We start from the raw sequence: 9,228 nt of genomic DNA on the forward strand, positions 1-9,228 counted from the left end.
CGATGACACTACTCATTGGATTTAGGGCTCACCCAGATAATCCAGGATGATCTCGTTTTGAGATCCTTAACTTAGTTATAACTGCAAAGACCTGTTTTCCAAATAAGGTGATCTCGTTTGAGATCCTTAACTTAGTTATAACTGCAAAGACCTGTTTTCCAAATAAGGTCACATTCACAGATTCCGGGGATCAGGACATGGGCATATCTTTTGGGGGAGCACCCTTCAACCTGCTCCCATGTTAAGCCCCTTAACCCACAACTGCTGGGTTGCTGCATTCGTTAAGCCTCTTTTAGATGACTTCTGAGACCTACCCGGGCTACACCCAAGCCAAAAAGGTGTGTGTGGGGGTGGGGTGGGGGCGGCAAATGGGGTTGCTGGATGTTACTGGGAAGGTGACAAAATTGAAGGAAAAGTGAAGCAGCTGGCCTCACAGAGGTCCAGGGCAGCCCCAGCAGTGAGAAGTCATGAATTATTGCTTTAGATCAGGGGTTGGCAAATATTTTCTGTAAATGACCAGACTGTCAATGTTTTCGGCTCCGCAGGACGCAGGGTCTCTGTTGCAACTGCTCAGCTCTGATGTTGTACATCAAAGCGGCCACAGACAGATGTAAAGGAATGAGCGTGGCCGGCTTCCAATATTGATTCCCTATTTACTTATGAAATTTTCCAACGTCCTTTTCAAAAACGAGAGGGGGCCTCATCAGCGGGCTGTGGTCATGTGCCCGCCTCGTGGCTGGAGGGGCGCCGGGGCGGGGTGCGATGGGAGGGTCAGGGTGGGGGTGAGGCACCGCAAGAGACAGACCTACCAAAAACAAATGAAAGAGAGAATGTGTTGCCCACAGGAAAATCAAGATGCTCTTAGAAAACAGAGGGGGAAAGCTACGGCTGAATGGTAGTATCTAGACCAGGGAAGGAATGCGGCACTGTGCCAAGCTTGGAGGACCCTGTGTGACTAAGGACCATCATGACTCGAGCTTTCATGAAGCCCACAGTCAAGCTGAGACAGACAGCAAAGAAACACGCGTGGGTGTCCAATAGCGCAGAGACACACACCGCAGCGGAGAGGAACAGAGGTCCGCTACTGGGCAGTTCCATCTCAGTGCTATGGGCACTTAGGGCTGGATCATTCTTTGCTGTGGGGTCTGTCCTTCACCTTGTGGGGTGTCTAGACGCACACTCAGACTTGATCCCACTATCAGACTAGATGCCATGACCCAACCCCACCCAGACTGGATGCCACGACCCAACCCCACCCAACCCCTCAGCTGTGACAACTAAAAATATCTCCAGACACTGCCAAATGTGACCAGGGTGGGGGGGTGTCCCTGGTGGAGAACCTCTGGTCCGTGATGAAACATAGTAGGGGAACCCGCCCTCTTCTGGGGAGTCAGGAAGGCTACCCTCAGGGAAAGAACGGATGAGTAGAGGACTAAAGGATGGAGAAAAGTTACCTAGACCAAGGAAAAGAGGAAATCACAACCCAAGCAGAGGGAACACGGCAAATGCAAGGCCTTTGTGGCTGGAGAGGGTGACGTGCTGAAGAACTGACAGGGGTCACGAGGCTGGAAACAACCCCACGCTATCTGGGGTGGGGAGTGTGCATGTGTGCACGCGCGCCTGCACATTCACATGAAGCCACGGAGATGTCTTGCAGATCGGGGACAGTAAGAACTCAAACACACAGAACAAACAACCACCGGACAAAGGCCCCATAGCAGTGGAACGGAAGACAGAGGAGGCGAAGAGGGGGTTGTGGCCTGGGATCCAGGGTAGAGAGGGGACCGACCCCTTCGTGGCATTGAGGACGCAGAAAAGTAAACGGATTCAAAGTCAGGGACATTCGGTGAGGACTTGAAAATGTGGCAAGAGGGACACGTGTGGAGCAAGAAATTTACCGATCTCCCTTGATGAGAAGTGGTCGGGACATTCGCCTACGTAGATGAATTAATTCATCTCTAGACACTAAAGCAACCTTGTGTTCCTGGAATAAATCCCACCTGCTCACGGGCTCTGGTTCTTCTTACATGCTGCTGGATTTGGTTTAGTTTGTTCTTTTTCTAATTTCTTGAAGGGGGGAGATTAAGTGATGGATTGGAGGCCGTTCCCTTTTTCCCAAGATAGGCATTTACGGTCATAAATGTCACCATAAGCTGCTCTGTTCTATCCCGTACCTCTTCTTATGCTGTGTTCTTGATTCTCCTCAGAGTTATTATTTCACTTCTCCTGTGATTTCCTCTTTGATCCATAAATTGCTTAGGAAGTTTGTTTAATTTCGAAAAATTCTAGGTTTTCCTAGGTTATCTTTCAGCTGAGTGTCTCCATTTTAATTCTGCTGTGACAAGAGAATGTACTTCTTTGTATGATTTTAGTCTTTAACAATTTGAGTCTTGTTCTATGGTCCAACTGATGGTTGATCCTGGAGAACATCCCATGGACTCTTGAAAAGAATATGTATTCTTTTTTTTTTTTTTTTTTAAGATTTATTTATTTTCTTTGAAAGAGAGAGCATGAGTGTGTGGGGGAGGGGGAGTGCAGATGGAGAGAGAGCATCCCAAGCAGACTCCCCACTGAGCATGGAGACCCAATCAGGGCTCCATCCCGTGATCCATGAGATCACACCTGAGCCAAAACCAAGAACTAGATGTTCAACCCACTGAGCCATCCAGACACCCCAACAACATGTGTTCTTTAGCCTTTGGGTAGTTTTCTATAAATGTCAGGTCAAGTTGGTCGATAGGGTTGTTCAAGTCTTCCATATCTCTGTTGATTTTTTAAAACTGTGATAAAAACACATCACAGAAAATTTACCATCTTAACCATTTCTGAGGGTCCAGTTTTGTGTTGTTAAATATATTCATTCATCCAATATTGTTGAGATACAGATGTCCAGAACTTCATCATCTCACAAAACTGAAACTCTACACCCACCAAAAGCAACTCCCCTTAGCCCTCATAACCACCATCCTACTTTCTTTCTACAAGTTTGATTATTTTAGATAACTCCCATAAGCGGACTCGTAAAGTATTGACCTGCCTGTGACTGACTTATTTCACTTCCCGTAACGTCCACAGGTTCATCCATGTCATCGCATGAGATAGGATTTCCTTCCCTTTAAAGACTAGACTATTCCACTGCATGTGCCCACCGCACTTTGTCTACTCAGTCATCCATCAGTAGCCCAAAGGTCCTACTTCCACCTCTTGCCTGTTGTGAACATGAGAATGCAAATATCCCTTTGAGACCGTGCTCTCCATTCTCTTGGATATATACTCAGAAATGGAATTGCTGGATCACATGGTAATACTGTTTTTAATTTTTTAAGGGGCCACCATATTGTTTTCCATAGAGGCTGTGCCATCTTGCAGTCCTACTCTTGCTTACTTTTTTGCCCAGGTGTTTGTTAGTTATTGAGAGTGGGGCATTGAAGTCACTAACTAAAATTACTGGGTTGTCCATTTTTCCTTTCAGTTAAGTCAACCTTTCTTTCATTTGTTTGGGTTAATCATGAGAGATTGATAATGTGCACCTACATTTATAATTGTTATATCTAACTCACGTATTATCATTATGATCTGTCTTAAAAGCTTAAAGTCTATTTGTCTGATATATTTTTTAAGATTTTATTTATTTATTTGAGATAGAGAGAGAGACAGAGCACAAACAGGAGGGGGAGCAGAGGGAGAGGGAGAAGCAGACTCCCTGCTGAGTAGGAAGCCATCCCAGGACCCCGGAATCATGACCTGAGCCAACCGCAGACACTCAACTGACTGAGCCACCCAGGTGACCTTATTTGTCCGATATTAATACAGAAACTCCAGCTTTCTTATGGTTACTGTTTGCATGGCATATTTCTTTTTCTATCCCTCTGCTTTCAATTCTTTGAATCTATGGTGGGTCTTGCTTTTTCATCCATTCTGACAATCTCTGTCTTTTGAAGTATTTGGTCTGTTCACATTTAAGGACTTTGCTGATATGATTAGATTTACAACTGTCATTTTACAATTTGTTTTCTATTTGTCATATGTCTCTCTTTTGTTTGCCTTTGCTGTCTTATATTAAATATGTTTTCATGAATCATTTAGATTTGTCAGTTAATTTTTTTACTATTTTTTGAGTTATTTTATTTGTGGTTATTCTAAAGATTACAACATGCTTTTTAATTTAGCACAATCTGTTTCAGAATACTAAATTTCAGTAACATACAGGAACTTTCTCCAAGCATGTCTCATTTTTCTCCCCATCCTTTGTGCCATCATAAACCCGATCACACAGTGTTAGAATTATTGCTTTGCCCAGTCTTACATATTTTTAAAAAGCAAGAGAAGAGATGAAATCTACTTATAGAGACTTGTATATTTTCCATTTCCAGTATTCTTCATATCTCCTCATGAGTTCAAGTTACCTTCTAGTGTTAATTTCCGACATGAAGAACTTCCTTTAGTATTTCTTGGAAAGCAGGTCTGCTAGCAACAAATTCTTTCAGTCTTTGTTTATCTGCAAATGTATTTGTTTCACCTTCATTTTTTTGTATTTGTTAGCTGTAGAATTCTTGCTTGACAGTTTCTTTTATTTCAACATTTTGAATATGTCATCACTGCTTTTGGTCTCCATTACTTCTGATGAGAGGTCAGTCTTTAACTGTATATCCCTTGTTGCTTCCTTTTGATGTCTGTTTGCATCATAAATGTTTCTCCATCCCCTTGCTTTCAATCTGCAGGAAGACTTTAAGTCTCAAATGACTCTTGTAGGCATCATATAGATGGGTCTTGTTTTTTGCTTTTTGTTTTTTTACCCATTCTGACACCCTATGTCTTTTGATGGGAATATTTAGTCCATGTAGTCCTCCAAAAATTACACTTTCGGAGTAATTATCAATAGTTATGTATTTAGTGCCATTTTATTACTTCTTTTGTCATTGTTTCTGGATATTTTCTCTGTTCCTTTCTTGTCTTTGTCACTTTTGGTCTTTCCCTTGTTGCTTTCTGGAATAAGAGCATCCTGGGGCACCTGGCTGGCTCAGCAGGTGGAGTGCATGATTCTTGATCTCAGGGTCGTGAGTTTGAGCCCCACATTGGGTGCAGAGATGACTTAAAAATAAAATCTAAAAAAAAAAAAAAAAAAGGAATATCCACAGGCAAAAATGTCACCGATTTCACACTGTTCTTAACTGAAGTTTAGTAATTTTATTAATAAACCTTCTCTGGGGGCCTGGGTGGCTCAGTGGGTTAAAGCCTCTGCCCAGGGTCCTGGGATCGAGTCCCGCATCAGGCTCTCTGCTCAGTGGGGAGCCTGCTTCCTCCCCTCTCTCTGTCTGCCTCTCTGCCTACTTGTGATCTCTGTCTGTCAAATAAATAAATAAAGTATTTAAAAAAATAAAATAAATAAAAAATAATAAAATAAACCTCAGTTTGTTGAATGCCTTTGACCAATTTCCAGTGAGTTATAATGGTATTTTTGACAGTTTTGTCCACTTTTTTAAAAAACAAAGATTTTATTTATTTGAGATAGAGCGAGAGAGCAAGCATGAATTGAGAGAGGGAGCAGAGGGTGAGGGAGAGGCAGACTTCCCTCTAAGCAGGGAGCCCGATGCAGGACTCCATCCCAGGACCCTGGGACCATGACCTGAGCTGAAGGCAGACAATTAACCAACTGAGTCACCCAGGTGCCCCTGATTTTACATTTTTAAAAAACACTCTTGAGTGGTGCCTGGGTGACTCAGTGGGTTAAGCCTCTGCCTTCGGCTCAGGCCATGATCTCAGGGTTCTGGGATCGAGTTCCGCATCGGGCTCTCTGCTCAGCAGGGAGCCTGCTTCCTCCTCTCTCTATGCCTGCCTCTCTGCCTACTTGTGATCTCTCTCTGTCAAATAAATTAATAAAATAAAAAAAAAACACTCTTGATACCTGTATTAGTTAAGTTTTGCTCATAAAAAATGGCCTCAAATTTGGTGGCTTAACACAACACATATTTATTATCTGATAGTTTCTGTAGGGCAGAAATTTAGAAGCGATTTATCTCCATGCTTCTGATGTGAGTTCTCTCGTGAGGTTGCAGTCAAGTTGTCACCTGGGACTGGACTGGGGGTCAAGAGCCACTTCCAAGTTCACTTCTTTGGCTCTTGCAGGAGGCCTCCGTTCCTCACCATCTGGATCTCTCCGGAGGGTTGCCCGTGACCTGGCATCTGTTTTCCTCCAAAGCAAGTAATGCAAGAGTCATATGGCCACGATGAACTTAGTCTGAGAAGCCTCACAGCTCTGCTGGCCCACTGCACTCATTAGAAGGGAATAGCTAAGTTCAGCCCACACTCAGGGTGAGGGAAAATTAAGGACCGCTTCTCGAAGAGAGGAGTACTAGAAAATTTTGTAATGATAAATGAGTCACTTTGGAGAAGCAGAAGGAAATTCCAGGGTGGGAACTGTACTTTCTAAGTCATTATAGGCAAAGCTGTCAGATATCCTCATCATATTAAGCTTTGTCCGTGTGATTTTCTGCTCAAATGCCTTCATGGTCTTCCACTGCCTGTACCCTATAGGATGAAGGCTAGAATCTGTAGCATGGATGTAATTCAAGGCATTCTGGAACCTCATGCTACCTTCCAGCCTTGTCTCCAACTGCCTCTCTCCCTTTCCTGTGGCTCAACCGAATGGAGACATTTTTTCTCCCCCAGGCCTTTCCTTCTTGTTCCTTCTCCTAAAAATGCTCTTTCTTCCAATCTCAACATGTACAAATCCTTCAAGTATCTGCCCAAACCATTTCTTCCATGGAACAGCCCCATCTCAGCCAGTGACCATAAGAGCTTCCTCTTCCGAATTCTGAGAGAGCTCATCCACACCTGTCTCCCAGCACGCCACCTTCCCCCTCATGTTAAAGCATCTCTACGCCTGTCATGTCTGCTCCCCGGGTTCTTGGCTCCTTGGTGGCCTCCTCCCCTTGGTCACCATGTCCCTATCCCCCCCCCCCACCCCCAGCCTTGGCACTGAACCTTGCGTCTAGAAGTTGAGTAAGATTTTGTCCATTTCATTTGCACCCTAAGGACAGAAATTAGAGCAAGAAATAAGGGGAGCTTTGCAATCTGTGGCTTTTTTTTTAATGATAAAGTAATTTCGCAAAATTAAACAAGAAAAAGCTTTGTGGATGTTTGGAGCACGAACTGTGATGGAGCAAGGATAGATTTAGTCAGGCTTGTTCAAGGCTGTTGCAGAGGTCTGCGCGAGGGTTGGTGCAGACCTGGACTAGGTGGGAGCTGTGGAGTCGGAAGTGGGTAGATTTGAAGTATGCTTTTAGAGCAGACCCGATGACAGAATTTGCCTTAGTGTTGGATGTGGGTGGGGCAGCACAGAATCAGAGCGAATGGCCCCATTTCCTGCGGTTAGAAGACTACAGAAGCACCACATTTGGGGTACTCATGCAGATGTGGAGATATCCACAGGAAAACCTAATGGTAAGGTCACCAAGGGACAGTTAGGCCAGTTCGATCACAGGAGACACAGGGCTGGAAACACGTGGGAGTTCTCAGCATCGAGATGGTTTTAAGACGTGGGATGGGTGAGATTCTCCCCAGGAAGAGAGTTGGAGCAGAGGAGGGTCCAAGCCTAGGTCCTGAGGACCTGCATAATCTAGACAACAGACAGAGGGACTTCTCAGGGGGAGACGTCTGAGAAGGAAGAGCTGAGGAGGTAGGCGGAGAACCAGGAGAGGGTTGCGTCCGTTGCAGAGAAAGGACAATATTTTGAGGAAGGAATTATCTGGTGCCTGTTACTTCTGCACCACCAACCAGATGAAGATGGGGCCAAGTTTCTGGGAGGGCAAGCTGTTGACATCAGCAGGTGTGGTTCAGTGGCGTGAAGGAGACAAGACAGACAGGGGTGGGCTGCAGCAAGAAAGCATTTGGGTGTTCGTTATGCACTCACTGGTAGGACCCCGCGTTCCCCCCCGCACCTCGCCTGCTAACGCTCTCCCACTTACGGGCTTTGCCCTCACACCTGCCTCACACCTGCCTCCAGTTCTCAGCCACCGTCCAGTCTCACCTGGACCCGCCCAACAGCATCCTTGCTCATCCCCAAACCTCTCTTTTGCTCCTTCACATCTTCCACCGCAGCCAGAAGGACCTTCGGAAAACCCTCTACCTGATCCCGTCACTCTTGTGTTTCAAAGCTTTTCACGGTCACTCATTACCCCGGGGATCAAGTCCACACTGCTTTCAAGTTTCCAGGTCCTCTCCTGCTTCTTTCCCTCCCCGCCAAACCCTTTTTCATGTCTCCCCTCCAGCCATGTTTCGCGCTGTGCCCCATTTTCTGTCCTCTACTCCAGACTGAAGTCTGGGCTTAAACATAATTTCCCTAGGAAGATCCTCCTTGACCTCTCCTGGAGCCTGCTCCCCTCTACACCATCACCTGAGACCCCGTTTCTTTTCTTTTCTGTCATCAGCCCTAGATCGATGGGCTGTGTCTGTGGTTTATAGCCCGGAAGCCGCATGGAACAACAAGTAGGCACACAGTAAGCACTTCTTGAATGGATTAAGCGAAACCAACTCCTCCTTTCCATAGAAATTCTCCACCAGAGTTTCTCTTAAACAGGAAAATATCTTCAATGACTTTATTTACTTTAAGTAAAGCAAGCTAATTTGGACATTTTAGATAAGGCTTTTCAAAAAACAACAGGCCAACAATATCTCAGGAGGCAAGACCTACAGACTCAATTATTTTAAATCATTGCGACTTATAGACTGAATGTGATGCTTTCATTAAAGGTTGTTTGTTAATCCATTTAATAATGAGTAACCTATTGAGGTTGAATGAGAGGTGAGTGAAATAATCCCTGATTCTATAGGAGTAATTAGTTACACATATATTAATTTGCCGGCTTTCAAGTCAGGCACTATTAAAAAAAAATCCAAGAGGAGAGGTAGTAGGAGTTTAGTAGCCATCCACTCTTTGCAACATTTCCAGAAAGCAAGTGAAAACGAGCCCTGAAACAAGCCAACAGCAGGGGCACTCATTAACTTAATGCACTTTAATCTCATGAACAGAAGCTAGAGCTTGATTCATGGAATCCTGAGCCGCAGACTTCCACCTCCAGCCACCTGCAAGGCATCTCTGCATGGGTGTTGTGACGGAACCAACTGGACACACCCTAATCCGTACCCAAGTGAAAGGCGTTATGCTCTCCTCCCTATTTCCATGGCGTGCCACCCCATGCCCATAGGCTAGAGGTCTCAGCAACATCT

This window comes from Mustela nivalis (genome assembly GCF_964662115.1).
Source record: "Mustela nivalis genome assembly, chromosome: 8".
In the NCBI taxonomy this organism is placed as follows: domain Eukaryota; kingdom Metazoa; phylum Chordata; class Mammalia; order Carnivora; family Mustelidae; genus Mustela; species Mustela nivalis.